General features: G+C 44.4%; 1 long non-coding RNA gene across 2 annotated transcripts in view; it reads left to right on the top strand.

The window, feature by feature from the left end:
- Positions 1-14491, top strand: part of LOC119618898 (uncharacterized) — a 36188-nt gene extending 21697 nt beyond the window's left edge. Inside the window, exons 2-4 of one of the 2 annotated variants that reach the window (XR_012093832.1) lie at positions 13038-13234; positions 13404-13610; positions 14415-14491. This is a non-coding gene — a long non-coding RNA (uncharacterized lncRNA). The remainder of the gene's footprint in view (positions 1-13037; positions 13235-13403; positions 13611-14414) is intronic. The other variant, XR_005235239.2, reaches the window with a different exon arrangement.
- The last annotated feature ends 1861 nt before the right edge of the window (positions 14492-16352 follow it).

Here is a 16352-nt window from a genome sequence, read left to right as displayed (position 1 = left end):
ATGCATTAGCTATTTTACCTAATGCTCTCCTTCCTCCTCACCCACCCCCAATAGGCCCCAGTGTGTGTTGTTCCCCTCCTTGTGTCCATGTGTTCTCATCATTTAGCTCCTACTTATAAATGAGAATATGCAGTGTTTGGTTTTCTGTTCCTGCATTAGCTTGCCAAGGATAATGGCTTCCAGTTCCATGCATGTGCCTGCAAAGGACATGATCTTTTTCCTTTTTATGGCTGTATAGTATTCCATGATGTATATGTACCACATTTTCTTTATCCAGTCTATCATTGATGGGCATTTAGGTTGATTCCATGTCTTTGCTATTGTGAATAGTGCTGTAGTGAACATATGCATGCATGTGTTTTTATAATAGAATGATTTATATTCCTTTGTGTATATACCCAGTAAAGGGATTGCTGGGTCAAATGGTATTTCTGCCTCTAGACTTTGAGGAATCACCACAATGTCTCCCACAATGGTTGAACTAATTTACACTTCCACCAATAGTGTAAAAGTATTCATTTTTCTCTGCAGACTTGTCAGCATCTGTTGTTTTCTGACTTTTAAATAATAGCTATTCTGACTTGCATGAGAAGGTATCGTATCTCATTGTGGTTTTGATTTGCATTTCTCTAACTGTCACTGACGTTGAACTTTTCTTCATATATTTGTCAGCTAATTGTATATATTCCTTTGAGAAGTGTCTGCTTATGTGCTTTGCCCACTTTTTAATGGGGTTGTTTGCTTTATTCTTGTAAATTTGTTTAAGTTCCTTGTACACTCTGGATATTAGACCTTTGTTGATGGATAGATTTCAGAAATTTTCTCCCATTCTGTAGGTTGCTTGTGTTCTGATGCTAGTTTCTTTTGCTGTGCAGAAGCTCTTTAGTTTACTTAGATCCCATTTGTCAAATGTGGTTTCTGTTGCAATTGCTTTTGCTGTTTTCATCATTAAATCTTTGCCCATGCCTATGTCCTGAATGGTATTGCCTAGATTTTCTTCTAGGGTTTTTATAGTTTGGGGTTTACATTTAAGTCTGTAATCCATCGTGAGTTAATTTTTGTATAAGGTGTGAGGAAGAGGTCCAGTTTCAATTTTCCGCATACGGCTAGCCAGTTCTCCCAGGACCATTTATTAAATAGGGAATCCTGGTCCCAGCACAGTGGTTCATGCTTGCAATCCCAGCACTTAGGGAGGCCGAGGTGGGTGGATCACGAGGTCAGGAGTTCAAGACCAGCCTGGCGAAGAGACCAGCATGGCCAATATGGTAAAACACCATCTCTACTAAAAATACAAAAATTAGCTGGGCGTGGTGACAGGCACCAGTAATCCCAGCTACTCAGGAGGCTAAGGCAGGAGAATTGCTTGAACTTGGGAGACAGAAGTTGCAATTAGCTGAGATCATGCCATTGCACTCCAGCCTGGGGGACAGTGAGATTCTGACTCAAAATAATAATTAAAATAATAATAATAATAATAATAGGGAATCCTTTCCCCACTGCTTGTTTTTGTCAGGTTTTTTGAAGATCAGATGGTTGTAGGTGTGCAGTCTTATTTCTGAGTTCTCTATTGGTTCCATCGGTCTATGTTTCTGTTCTTGTACCAGTACTATGCTGTTTTGGTTACTGTAGCCTTGTAGTATAGTTTGAAGTTGGGTAGTGGGATGACTCCAGCTTTGTTCTTTTTGCTTAGGATTGTCTTGGCTATTTAGGCTCTTTTTTGGTTCCGTATGAATTTTAAAATAGTTTTTTTCTAATTCTGTGAAGAATTTCAGTGGTAGTTTAATGGAATAACATTTAATATATTAATTACTTTGGGCAGTATGGCCATTTTCACAGTATTGATTGATCCCATCCATGAGCATAGAATATTTCTCCATTTGTTTGTGTCCTGTTTGACTTTTTTGAGCAGTGGTTTGCAGTTCTCCTTGAAGAGGTCCTTCACTTCCCTTTTTGACTATTTTCTTAGGTATTTTATTCTGTTTGTAGCAATTGTGAAAGGGAGTTCATTCATGATTTGGCTCTCTGCTTGCCTTTTGTTGGTGTATAGAAATGCTAGCAATTTTTGCACATTGATTTTGTATCCTGAGACTGCTGACATTGCTTATCAGCTGAAGAAGCTTTTGGGCTAAGATGATGGGGTTTTCTAGATATAGGATTATGTCATCTGCAAACAAAGAAATTTGACTTCCTTCTTCCTATTTGAATGTGCTTTATTTCTTTCTCTTGCCTGATTGCCCTGACCAGAACTTCCAATACTACGTTCAATAGGAGTGATGAGAGAGGGCATTCTTGTCTTGTGCCGGTTTTCAATGGGAATATTTCCAGCTTTTGCCCATTCAGTATGATGTTGACTGTGGGTTTCTCATATATGACTCATATTATTTTGAGGTATGTTCCTTCATTACCTAGCTTATTGAGAATTTTTAACATGAAGGGATGTTGACTTTAATGAAAAGGCCTTTTCTGCATCTATTGAGATAATCATGTGGTTTTTGTCTTTAGTTCTGTTTATGTGATGAATCATATTTATTGTTTGGCATATGTTGAACCAAACTTGCATCCCAGGGATGATAGCCAATGTGACGGTGATCAATAAGCTTTTTGATGTGCTGCTGGATTCAGTTTGACAGTATTTTTTTGAGGATTTTTGCATCAATGATATTGGCCTGAAATTTTTGTTGTTGTATCTCTGCCAGGTTTTGGTATCATAATGATGCTGACCTTATAGAATGAGTTAAGGAGGAGTCCCTCCTTTTCAATTTTTTGGAATAGTTTCAGTAGAGATTGTACCAGCTCTTCTTTTTATCTCTGATGGAATTCAGGTATGAATCTCTGTGGTCCTGGGCTATTTTTGGTTGGTAGGCTATTTACTGCCTGAATTTCAGAACTCATTATTGGTCTGTTTGGGGATTCAATTTCTTTCTGGTTCAGTCTTGGGAGGGTGTATGTGTCCAATAATTTATATATTTCTTCTAGATTTTCTAGTTTATGTGCATAGAGGTGCTTACACCATTCTCTGATGGTTGTTTGTATTTCTATGGGGTCAGTTGTGATATCCCCCTTATCATTTCTGATTGTGTTTATTTGATTCTTTTCTATTTTCTTCTTTATTCGTCTAGCTAGAGGTCTATATATTTTATTAATTTTTCAAAACAACAGCTTCTGGATTTCATTCATTTTTTGATGGGTTTTTCATGTCTTTATCTTCTTCAGTTCAGCTCTGATCTTGGTTATTTCTTGTCTTCTGCTAGCTTTGGGGTTTGTTTGCTCTTGGTTCTCTAGTTCTTTTAGTTATGATGTTAGGTTGTTAACTTGGGATCTTTCCAGCTTTTTGATGTGGGCATTTAGTGTTATAAATTTCCCTCTTAACATTGCTTTAACTGCATCCCAGAGACTCTGGTACATCATCTCTTTGTTCTCATTAGTTTCAAATAGCTTCTTGATTTCTGCCTTAATTTAGTTATTTACCCAAGAGTCATTCAGAAGCAGGTTATTCAATTCCATTGTGTAGTTTTGAGTTGATTTCTTAATCTTGAGTTCTAATTTGATTGTGCTGTGGTCTGAAATACTGTTATGAGTTCAGTTGTTTTGCATTTGCTGAGGAGAGTTTTACTTTCAATTATGTGATCAATTTTAGAGTAAGTGTCATGTGGTGATGAGAAGAACGTATATTCTATTGTTTTTGGATGGAGAGTTCTGTAGATATCTATCAGGTCCACTTGATCCAGAGCTGAGTTCAGGTCCTGAATATCTTTGTTAATTTTCCATCTCAGTAATCTATCTAATATTGTTGGTGAGGTGTTAAACTCTCCTACTATTATTGTGGGAGGGAGCTCAAGTCTCTCTGTAGATCTCTAAGCACTTGCTTTATGAAACTGGGTGCTCTTGTATTGGGTGCACATATATTTAAGACAGTTAGCTCTTCTTGTTGAATTGAACCCTTTACTGTCATGGCAATGCCCTTTGTTGCCTTTTTTGATTTTTGTTGATTTAAAGTCTGGTTTGTCAGAAACTAGGATTGCAACCCTTGCTTTTTTCTGTTTTCCATTTGTTTGTTAAATTTTTCTCCATCCCTTTATTTTGAGCCTATGTGTGTCTTTGTACATGAGATGGGTATCTTGAAGACAGCATACTGATGGGTCTTGACTCTACCTAGTTTGCCATTCCATGTCTTTTAATTGGGGCATTTAGCCCATTTACATGTAGGGTTAGTATTGTTACATGTGAATTTGATCTTGTCATCATGATGCTAGCTTCTTTACATAGTTGCTTCATAGTCTCACTGGTTTGTATACTTCACTGTGTTTTTGTAGTGGCTAGTAATGATCTTTCCTTTCCACATTTAGTGCATCCTTCAGGAGCTCTTGCAAGGCAGGCCTGGTGGTGATGAATTCCCTCAGCATTTGCTTGCCTAAAAAGAATCTTATTTCTCCTTCGCTTAAGAAGTTTAGTTTGGCTGAATATGAAATTCTGGGCTGGAAATCCTTTTCTTTAAGAATGTTAAATATTGGCCTTCTATCTCTTCTGGCTTGCAGGGTTTCTGCTGAGAGGTCTGTTGTTAGTCTGATGGGCTTCCCTTTCTAGGTGACCTGGCCTTTCCTTCTGACTGCCCTTAACATTTTTTCTTTCATTTCAACCTTGGAGAATCTGAAGGTTATGCGTCTTGGGATTGATCTTCTTATGGAGTACCTTACTGAGGTTCTCTGCATTTCCCAAATTTGAATGTTGGTCTGTCTTCTTAGATTGGGAAAGTTCTCCTGGGTGATATCCTGAAATATGTTTTCCAACTTGGTTCCATTCTCCCTGTCTCTTTCAGGTACCCTAATCAGTTGTAGGTTCAGTCTCTTTACATAATCCCATATTTCTTGGAGACTTTGTTCATTCTTTTTCTTTCTTTTTTCTGTATTCTTGGTTGCCTGTCTTATTTCAGAAAGATAGTCTTCAAGCTCAGAGATTCTTTCCTCTGCTTGGTCTATTCTGCTATTGATACCTGAGAAGTTCTTATGTTGTGTTTTTCAGCCCCATCAGGTAGGTTATGTTCCTCTCTAAATGGGCTATTCTGGCTATCAGTTCCTGTATTGTTTTATCATGATTCTCAGCTTCTTTGCATTTTATTACAACATGCTCCTTTAACTCAGCGAAGTATGTTATTATCCACCTTCTGTAGCCTACTTCTGTCAAGTCAGCCATCTCAGCCTCAGCTCATTTCTGTGTCCTTGCTGGAGAGGTGTTGTAGTCATTTGGAGGAGAAGAGACATTCTAGCTTTTTGGGTTTTCAGCATTTTTGCGCTGATTTTTTCTCATCTTTGTGGGCTTATCTACCTTTGATCTTTGAGGCTGCTGATCTTTGAATGAGGTTTTTGTGGGATCTCTTTTGTTAATGTTGTTGTTGTTGTTTTCTGTTTATTTGTTTTTCTTTTAACAGTCAGGCCACTATTCTGTAGGACTGTTGCAGTTTGCTGGGGGTCCGCTCCAGACCCTAGTTGCCTTGGAGTTTTTTGTACCCAGAGGTATCACCAGTGAAGTCTGCAAAATAGCAAAGATGACAGCTTGCTCCTTCCCCTGGAAGCTCCATCCCAAGGGGATACTGACTCGTCGTCTGCCCGAGCACACCTATAGGAGGTGACTGGAGATCCCCATTGGGAGGTCTCACCCAGACAGGAGGAACAGGATTGGGGATGTACTTAAAGAAGCAGTCTGGCTGTTTTTTGGTAGAGCAGATGTGCTGCATTATGAGGAACCCTTCCTCATCCACACCATTTGGATTCTCCAAAGCTGGCAGGCTGGAATGGCTGAGTCAACCAAACCACAGAGATTGCAGCCACTCCTGTCCCTGGGAGCTCTGTTCCAGGGAGAGATAAGAGCTCTATCTGTAGAACCCTGGCTGGAGTGGCTGAAGCCTCTGCAGGGAGGTCTCACCCAGTAAGAAGAATGGATGGGGTCCCACTTAAAGAAGCAGTCTGGCCATGACCTGGCAAGGCAGCTGTGATGCCCTGGAGGACCCTTCCTTGTCCAGACCATTTGGATTCTCCAAAGCTGGCATGCTGGAATGGCTGAGTCTATTGAACTGCAGAGATGGTGGCCGCCTCTCCCTCTAGGAACTTGGTCCCATCTCAGGCAGACTCCAGCCTACTGCCATTGGCTAACAAAAATTCCAAGCCATGGGTCTTAACTTGTGAGGTCCCATGGAAGTGGGGCCCATGGAACAATGCTGCTTGCCTCTCTGGATTCGGCCCCCTTTCTGGGGATATGTATGGATGCATCTGCCACCTTGATGGAGACCCTAGAGCCGGAGTGTGTAAAACTCCTGGTTCTCTGTGTGTGCCTGAGTGGCTGCTCTGCCAAAACTCCACACAGCTCTGTGTATCAGACCCAGGCCATGGTGGTGTGGGCTCATGAGGGGATCTCGTGAGGGGTTGCAAAGATCTGTGGGAGAAATATGATTTCCCAGGTGGAGTAACACAATCATTCACTACTTCCCTTGGTGGGGCCTGGTTCCCACCCTGCTTTTCTTCATTCTCAGAGGGTCAAGTTGTATACCTAGTCACTCTCAATGTGAGAACCTGGGTATTTCAGTTGAAGGTGCTGATTTCACTCGCCCCTTTCATCTCTGTGAGCGCCACAGACTGCAACTGCTTCTAATTGACCATCTTGGCCCCTCCGGAATTTCTGTACCAATTTTCAAATTTTTATGAATTTATTTTTATTTACTTTTCAGAATTGTTTTGGTAGAGATGGGGTCTCACTATGTTGCCCAGGCTGGTCTCAAACTCCTGGGCTAAAGCAATCCCCCTGCCTCAACCTCCCAAAGTGCTGGCATTACGGGTGTGAACCACACATGGCCTGTATTTATTTTTTAATCCCAGAAAATGTAGGACCTTGGTTGAGAGAGGAAACCCCAAGGGAGCAGGCTATGGATACAGAGCTCAAAGACAGAAGTGAGTGGGAAGCATCTCTGTGCCATGTCTCTGGTTGCCCTTGGATGGAGAGATGAACTTGAGCCGCGCTCCTCAGCTGAGGCTGAGCAGACATAAGCCAGGAGATGAAGGGACTGAGGTTGAGGCCCTGAGAAGTTCAGCAGCTTCCCTGCAGCTATTCTGGGAGTGGGAGGCAGCTAGAAAAAGGCATCAGCTTCAGGGGCTTTCACAAGTGGAAGATCTAGCACCAGAGGGAAGAGAGGTTTTATGGTTCCTTTGAGTCAGTTTTTCTATGGATTCAATGTTTTGTGGTGGTGTCTGTGCCCGACCATGAGCACCAACCCGCAGGTATCAACTTTAAGCCTAAGCAGTTGGGATGCCAACATCTACCTAAGCCTCTTTCTCTAGAGTCTGGTATTAGGAAAAATATTCCATGAGTCTCCGGAGACAGCTTCTGACCCCAGTAGCTCTCCTGAAGATTTCCCTTAGCGTCTAGTTTCTAGGTTAAAGGGTGGGCTGGTGAGAGAGACAGAGACAGAGGGAGGGAGAAAGGAAAGAAAAGAGAGTATAGGGACAGACGGAGAGAGGGAGACAGGGGTGTGGGAGTGCGTATACACACACACACACACACACACAAAACTAAAATTCACAATCTGTCCTGGAGTTGGTTTTTTTTTTTTTTTTTTTTTTTTTTTTTTTTTTTTTTTTTTTTTGAGACAGAATCTCTCTCTGTTGCCCAGGCTGGAGTACAACGGCATGAACTCGGCTCACTGCAACCTCCGCCTCCCAGGTTCAAGTGATTCTTATGCCTCAGCCTCCCAAGTAACAGGATTACAGGACTGCGCCATCACACCCAGCTACTTTTTGTATTTTTAGTACAGATGGGGTTTCACCATGTTGGCTGGGCTGGTCTCGAATGCCTGATCTCAAGTGATTTGCCCGCCTTGGCCTCCCAAAGTACTGGAATTACAGGTGTGAGCCATCGTGCCCAGCCTGTCTTGGGGATTACATGGACTCAAAATAAGGCTCAACTTACAGATCAACCCCTGTGTGAGTAGAAAAAACAACCAAAGTGCTTTTCCTATTCTCTTACCCCATAGAAATCAACACAGAGGACTTCTGGGATCAAATGTGGGGGTTTCTCCCCATCAGCAAGTAAGCAATCAGTTGTGCAGTGAACACCAGCTGGGCATCCTCCAATCCAATTCACTTCTGATGCTATCTACCTGGAGAGAGTGTCAGCCCCTACTCTTGATGCCAATCACAGGCCCCAGGTTGTTTTAACCTGTGCTTGACTGACCAGGTATAAATCAGGGTTCCCACAACCCCCTCTTTGGGTCTAATTAATTTGCTAGAGTGGTTCACAGAACTTAGGAAATCACATTTACAGGTTATTATAAAGGATAGTACAAAGAACACTGATGAAGAGATGCACGGGGCAAGGTGTAGGGGAAAGGCACAGATGCCTCCTGGGACACCACCCTCCAGGAATCTCCAGGTGTTCAGTTTCCTAAGATCTCTCAGAACTGTGACCTTTTGGGTTTTTATGGAGGCTTCATTACATAGCCATGATTGATTAAACCACTGGCCATTGGCGATCAATTTAACCTTCAGCCTCTCTTCTCTCCCAAGAGGCTGGGGGTGGGGCTTAAACTCCCAACCCTCTAATCCTGCCTTCCTCTTTCTAGTGTCCAACTCCCAACCCAGGGCTACCCAGGGGCCCCCAGCCACCAGTTCATTGGCATACAAGAAGACATCACTCCAGAGACTCTAAGGATTTCAGAAGTTGTATGCCAGGAAACAGGGGTCAAAGAACAAAAATGTATTTTACAATAGCACATTCTGTCTGCTCTGTATTTTTATGTGATTGTTGGCAGGCAGTTCACATATACTAGATGGACCATGTGGCTTTTAAGTTAAAATATTAGTATCTTTTAAGCTATTAGCAAATTGTTTAAGGCTGTGTTCCTTTGTTCTTTTTTCTCACCATTAGAAGCCCTGCAGGTTGTTTATAGCCCTAGAATTATATAACAAGGAATGTACACAGAGACCCATGGCCAAGGTCAAATGCAACAGATACTCATGTCATAGGACAAGTCTTGGGGTGTTGTGACAATAGCCCTGGGTGCACTAGTTTGAAATCAAGATTATTTAATATCATCCAATTTTTATGCCTTCAGGAGAGAAAGGCCAATTGGCAAAATACATTTATTGGGAAAATACATGTTAGAATGGTGTCTTTGTTGAGCGTTACTAGAAAGGCTTGTTAATCGAACTGGCCTTAGGAAGAAAATGCTCTAGGATTTGGGGAATGTGGCTTCCTGGGCAGGGAGTCCTCCAGGCACATTGTCCTCTTTGTCTACCATGACCCTCATTAGGGAATACTCAGCAGGGGTTTGGACCTCCTGCTCAAATCAGGAAAGCGGGAGTGGGGGTGGGGCGGATGGAGAGGAAGGAAGCCTGGATCGGGACTCAGGAACCTTCCTTAAAGCCAGTGTTTCAGTGACAAAGTCAGACTCCTCTGCTGTCCTCCTCGACCTCCCTAGTTGAGAGCCACTGGGGGTCCCACTAAGTCCCTGCCCCACTGCTTCATGGCCCTCAGCACACAGAAGGGGCCTGGGCCCTCATGTGCCATGCTGCTGGCAGGGCCAGCCCAGCTCCAGCCCACAGGGTATAGCTGGCTCTGGGAATGCCACCCGCGCAAGGAGGGGCAGCGGCAGGGTGGTGAGCACCCCTTCCAAAAAACCTGGCCGACTGTCCTGGGTGACCTGTGGAATAGTGGTGCCATCTGATGGCCGAGACAGGGAACAAACTGGGGACACACAGAGGGACAGCATGGCTGAACAGTTAAGCCCGGCAGTCCCCAGCTCGGGTCCAGCTCTGTGGCTTTGTCAGAGACCTGTGAACCACAGCAACTCCATCTTAAACAGGAGCTGGGTAAAATGAGACCTGCTGGGCTGGATTCCCAGACGGTTAAGGCATTCTAAGTCACAGGATGAGATAGGAAGTCAGCACAAGATACAGGTCATAAAATCCTTGCTGATAAAACAGGTTGCAGTAAGGAAGCCAGCCAAAACCAAGATGGCGACGAGACTGACCTCTGGTCGTCCTCACGGCTCCACTCCCACCAGCGCCATGACAGTTTATAGATGCCATGGCAATGTCGGGAAGTTACCGTATATGGTCTAAATGGGGAAGCATGAATAATCCACCCCTCGTTTAGTATATCATCAAGAAATAACCATAAAATTGGGTGACCAGAGGCCCTCGGGGCTGCTCTGTGGAGTAGCTATTCTTTTATTCCTCTACTTTCTTAATAAACTAGCTTTCACTTTGCACTGCGGGCTCCCCAGAATTCTTTCTTGCGTGAGATCCAAAAACCTGCTCTTGGGGTCTGGATTGGGATCCCTGTCCTGTAACAGATTGGCAGGTTTAACTTCAGCCCCGCAGCTCTGATGGGGCTGCTCTGAAAGCATTGGTTGCTGGGCTGGAGTCCACGGGGTACAGTGTGGAGAAAGAGGGACATGGAATCCTCCAGAAAATATCTGAGGGGGCCCACTATCTGCTCACTTAGGTAGAGGTGGAGGGGCAAGGAGTGTTGCGGGGGCCGGTGATCAGAGAACAGAATAGAACTCTTGACCCCAGTGAATCTGCACTTCACTTGAGATTCGCTGTGAATCTGCCCTCTTGAACCTGGGCAAGCAGTTCAAGATTAATTCATGGAAAATGGCACCAAGGTGATGTCATAAATGTAGTGTGTGCTGCTGCAGCCTGATGCACCATGGGTGTTCCTGGAGAGGGGACAAAAGAGGATAAGCCAGCCAGGAGTGCACGGAGGAGACGTGAGCCTGGGCAGGGCCGCATGGAGGAGAGGAGTTGGGGCCTGCACCACTGGAGTCTGGCTGAACCCTCTGAAAAAGCCAGTGGTATTTGATAAACTTCTCTCTGGGTCTCCTGGTCTTGCTTTTTTTCCATGTATTTTCTTCCTAGCCTTAATGATTGTCACACCACCTAAGACAGGGGTGTTCAATCTTTCAACTTCCTTGGGCCACATTGGAAGAATTGTCTTGGGCTGTACGTAAAATACACTAACACTAACGACAGCTGATGAACTGAAAACAAACAAACAAACAAAACCACAAAAATCTCATAACGTTTTAAGAAAATTTATGAATTTTTGTTGGGCCACATTCAAAGCCGCCCTGGGCTGCATGCAGCCCACGGGCCGCAGGTTGGACAAGCTTACCTTAGGAAGTGATGACTTTGAAGAACATACTCAGGGGAAGCAGTTGCTCCCTGGGCCGGTCATGGCTCTGATTCCAGAGCAGCCTTGGAGAGCAGATGAGGTCTGCAGAGATGGGGCTGAAGCGGGAAGTGGGGGCAGAAGGTGTTCTAAGTCAGAGGACTTGAGGGGTGGCTCTGAGCCCAGAGGGCTCTGGAGCCCATGTGTCAGGGAAGACAGGGCCTGTGTGGCTACAAGTGGGTGGCGTGGGAATAGGTAACTGACATCTTGAAGGCAGGGGAGGATGTCCTTCCTGTTCTGAGGCCCCTTCTCCTTTTTCCCTCCTGTCCTCCTTGCTCTCTTCCTTTTTTTTTCAAATCTTCTTTCTCTCTTTTTCTGTTGTTTGCTATAAAATCCCTGTCTTGGCTAAGTCCTTGACTGGGGAAAAAGTAAAGTTCAAATTCCTTAAAACTAGCCAGACTTTCAAATTTTTTTGGCAACAGTTACTCCCTGCAAGAAAAATATACCAGTGTCTATCACCCATAGGACCTTTTGGGCCATTTTGTGCAGGGTTTCCTCATAGCAGGGTATAGCCAGGGGGGCCGTGAATCTGCCTTCTTAGACCAAGTGAGCAGTTTCTTCTCAGAATGACTCTTGGCTGGGTGTGGTGGCTCATGCCAGTAATCCCAGCACTTTGGGAGGCCGAGGCAGGTGGATCATCTGAGGTCAGGAGTTCGAGACCAGCCTGGCCAACATGGCAAACCTCGTTTGTATTAAAAATACAAAAATTGTCAGGGCATGGTGGCGGGTGCCTATAATCCCAGCTACTTTGGAGGCTGAGGCAGGAGAATCACTTGAACCTGGGGGGGCGGAGGTTACAGTGAGCTGAGATGGCACCATTTTACTCCAGCCTGGGTGAAAGAGCGAAAGTCTGTCTCAAAAAAAAAAAAAAAAGACTTTTATTGTCTTTAGAGCCACTGGATGTGGGGTCCAGGGCAGCAGGAGAGGAAGGGAGTCACCCCAAGACAGCACTTGTTCTATGATGTGGAACTTAGGGCTCTGAGGCCTTGGGGGATCAAGTCATTGAATTTGCTCAGGAAATTTCACTGCTTGAAGGAAAGTTTAGGTGGATCTTATTACAGAAGAAATAGTATTATCCTGTCATTCAGCTGTTGTATCATTGTGGATTCTGAATTTACCTAAGGCCAGCCACACCTGTATGATCTGTATTCTAGAATGAGTATTGAGGCACTTGCAGATTGGCTTCAGGTATGACTCATTTCTGTCCCCTGGACAATGCTGAATAACTGTTTACGGGAAAGTATTTTTCTTCTACTGGGGCCGAATGACAGTCAAAGACCAGAGTGACCCATCAGGAATGGTTGAATCCCATATTGCAGAGCAGGGCAGACGTTTCTTCCTCCTCAAAGGCCAACTTGATGCAATGTAGGGAAGAGAGAGCGAGGGTGTGGGCTTGAACCTGGCCTCCCCCTGCTGCCTGGTGAGTGACGTCAGGCATGGGGCATCACTATCTGACCCTCACTTTTCTCATCTATAAAATGGGCTGAAAACCCCATCGGAATGTTGAAAAGGTTCAGTTTGATAGGTAACATATGTAAAAGCTGTAAGGACAGGCTATTAAAATTCAAATTTTGACCCAGATGTGAAATATTAGATGCTCAATTGAGTGTGAGAACATGTCACTCAGGAGAAATCTTTAAAATGCCAACTTGAAAACACAGACCCTGGAACCCCTTCCCCAGGATGAGAAAATAAAGGGATCAGGGGTATGTTGGGGGGAGAGGCAAGGATGAGGGGATTTCTGCAGTTGCCATCTGTGGGGTCCCCACTCTGCCTTCCAAAAGTCAAGGGTTGTTGGTGCTGTCTCTTTCACTCAGGATGGGCACAGTAGCTCATACCTCTAATCCCAGCACTTTGGGAGGCGTAGAAGTATTCCTGGAGGACAGGAGGTTCAGACCAGCCTGGGCAACACAGTGAGACTCAATCTCTACCAAAACAAAACAAAACAAAAAATGAGAGTGACAGAGGAGAAGGAGAGGGAGAGAGAACTGCCTCAGCAAGACGGCCTGCACAGGTAGGGATGTGTTTGTTGTAGCTGGGCGCTCCAGGCTTGGGGCTTGGCTTGCTGCTAGGACATTAAGTGATCTGTGTGGGAGACAGGAGCAGAAGTAGCGTGAAGAAAGAATTCTCTATCCAAAGGTGGAGCAAAGGTTCTGTAACTTTCCCCTATGATTGACATGTAGGTCACCTGGATCTGTTTTGAGTCCTGTCCAAGAGGACCTCCTAGGTGTAGCGTGGTCTGCTGAAGGAGAGCCTCATTCACATCTGAATAGTAGGATGCTCAGATCTGGGGAACCCCAGCTTGGGAATCCCCAAAGGACCCATGGAGATGCCCATCAGAGTCCACTTTCACCAGCTGCCTGCAGGAAAGCAGGGATGCATCCACCCAGGTGAGAACTGTCCTATTCTTCACCTCTCCCCTTTAATCCCCACCCTGTCCACCTCCTTCAAACCTTGGCAGGCTCCCAAATAGCAGCTAGTGAATGGGGGAGGAGACTGGTGGAGAAAGAGACTGGAAGTGGCTATTGCCTCCCCAAAGGCTGGCTGCCCACCTGTAGGCTTTATCAAGGAGGATAATGGAGAGTGAAGTGTGGGTTAGTGTTTTGGGTAGGATACTTTTCAAACTCAAGAAACATGCTCTGTGACTCAGTGAATACAAGACTATCTCTAAGCTAAAAGTGAACAAAGACAAGTCATTGACTTGATGAGTTTTAATCTGGGGCAGAGGAAAAGCCTCCCCTGCTCAATAAGCTTTAACGAGTTAGTGGGAGAAAAAAATAGAGGTGTGCTTTGATCCTATTCCACCAGTGGAGCTTGTCCAACATGCCAGTCCTACAGGAGTAAGGCTGGCTTTTGGCATAAGGGATTGGCAGTGATGTGGAGCGGGAGGAGACTTAGTATCTGCTTTATTTGCAACCATAGGTTAAAGATAGAAAAATTATTCTCAAAGCATTAATAAATCTATGAATCTATTAGCTGTTCCTCTTAAGAGAGGGGGCAGAGCAGTAGAGTTGGGGAAGGGGGATGTTGTCAGATCCCCTGGGTCATTGCAGGTGGATGGAGTACTGGAGAGCATGTGAAGTAGTTGGCTTGTATCTTCCCTTTCTGTAGCTTTTCCTCATCCAGTTTTTATTTAACAAAACCAATTGAACACCTATATTACCTTTAATGTGTTATACTATTTCCATCCACAGGGCTCTCAGCATCTCAGTGCTGGACAGAACTCCTGTTCTTAGAAAACAGCCTTCATTAAAATGCACTCATACTAAAGGGTGAAAGAATTCAGTGTTGATATTCTCAAGCGTGTGTGTAGTATATTTTTATATATTATATAGTGAATGTATATCATATATATGCACAGAAATACACATACAGTTGCAAAAACTGTAGGAGTTGAATGTCTAAAACAATTAAACATCACAGAAAAGCATCAAAAGCAGAGGAAGGGCAGGCGTGGTGGCTCACGCCTGTAATCCCAGCACTTTGGGAGGCTGAGGTAGGCGGATCACTTGAAGTCAGGAGTTCAAAACCAGCCTGGCCAACATGGTGAAACCCCGTCTCTACTAAAAATACAAAAATCAGCTGGACATGGTGGTACATCCCTATAATCCTACTTTCTTGAGGCTGAGGCATGAGAATTGCTTGAACCTGGGAGGCAGAGGTTGCAGTGAGCTGAGATTGTGCCACTGCACTCCAGCCTGGGTGATAGAACAAGAGTCTGTCTCAAAAAAAAAAAAAAAAAAAAAATGCAGGGAAATCTATGATAACCCAGAGTTTCCCACTTTCCTTAGGGGGCCTCCCCTGCTCCACTGTGGTCCTGGTTGGGCTGTCAGTCATTGCACTTTGCCCATGTAGCCAAAGGAGCAGGCACATGATTCAGATGGACCAAATGATTTTTTCTGCCAGGAATGGGAATCTGTAGTGACGATATCAAGAATAAAATCAGACGAAGATGAGTCATTTAGACATCAGCAACACAGTGGAGCTGTTCACAGCTCCATCTCCTGAAATTCTCCAAACCTGCCCTTGCGTCTGTCCTTCCAAAAACCCTGTTGATCAGCATTTTTTTTTCGATTCAGTTCAGCCAACTCTTCTTGTTTAAAGTAGACTGTTAGGGCTTACAACCAGCAGCTCTAAAATGGACACATCACTGGTATGTTTTAGCCAGTTTCCTTCTAGTCTTTTTTTCTATTGTTTGCATTCTTTGGTGGGCTATGAGAGAGAGCTTAAACCAAAGGCTTCGGAGGCATGCAGCCTCTGTGAGCAGAGGCAGACCTGGCAACTGTCATTCTGGAGCAGGAATGGCCTGAGGGTCACCCTATCCTCTGTCCTCACTTGACAGCAGAGGAGACTGAAGGCCACTGGAAGGGCTGTGACTCACCCTGCACACCTTGCTTGCTGTGCGGTGAGATTTTTGTTGCTAATGCCGAGTGCTCTCCAGTGTACACAAGCTGGAGGCATTTAGCTGTGCAAGCGAGGCGCTTCATGTACTTACTGTATGCTTAACGTTTTAATAGACACTGGGCATTATTGAAGGACACCATAAGATACTGTATTTACTTCCTGACTCATTTCATCAAAGGGAAATATAGAAGAGATAAGGGTGCCTAATATGTCAAAGAAGAAAAAAATTTTTTTAGAAAAATAATCTTTCCAAGCCTGATGCAGTAGCTCATGCCTGTAATCCCAGTAGTTTGGGAGGCTGAGGCAGGAAGATTGTGTGAGTTCAGGAGTTCGAGACTAGTCTGGGCAACATGGTGGGACCCCCCATCTCTACAAACAAAAACAAAAACAAAAACAAAAAACCAACCAACCAACCAAACAAACAAAAAACCAGCTGGGCTTCCCAGCTACTAGGGCGGATTGCTTGAGCCTGGGAGGCAGAGGTTGCAATGAGCTGAGAACATGCGACTATACTCCAGCCTGAGTGACAGAGCCAGACCCTATCTCAATAATAATAGTAATCATCATCATCATCATCATCATCATCATCATCATCATCTTCTCAGTGTTACTGATGTGAAAGTGAGGAGATGGCGATGCGGTGAGTGAGTACATGAGGGTGGAAGTGGGAAAGGGAGAGGGGATCACTTTAGTACAAAGGACTCAGAAAACCCCTCCACAAATTCCCC

This window comes from Chlorocebus sabaeus, chromosome 8 (assembly GCF_047675955.1).
Source record: "Chlorocebus sabaeus isolate Y175 chromosome 8, mChlSab1.0.hap1, whole genome shotgun sequence".
NCBI classification, from domain to species: Eukaryota; Metazoa; Chordata; class Mammalia; order Primates; family Cercopithecidae; genus Chlorocebus; species Chlorocebus sabaeus.
Note: the sequence above shows the minus strand (reverse complement) of the source record. Positions and strands in the feature narration are given on the sequence as shown.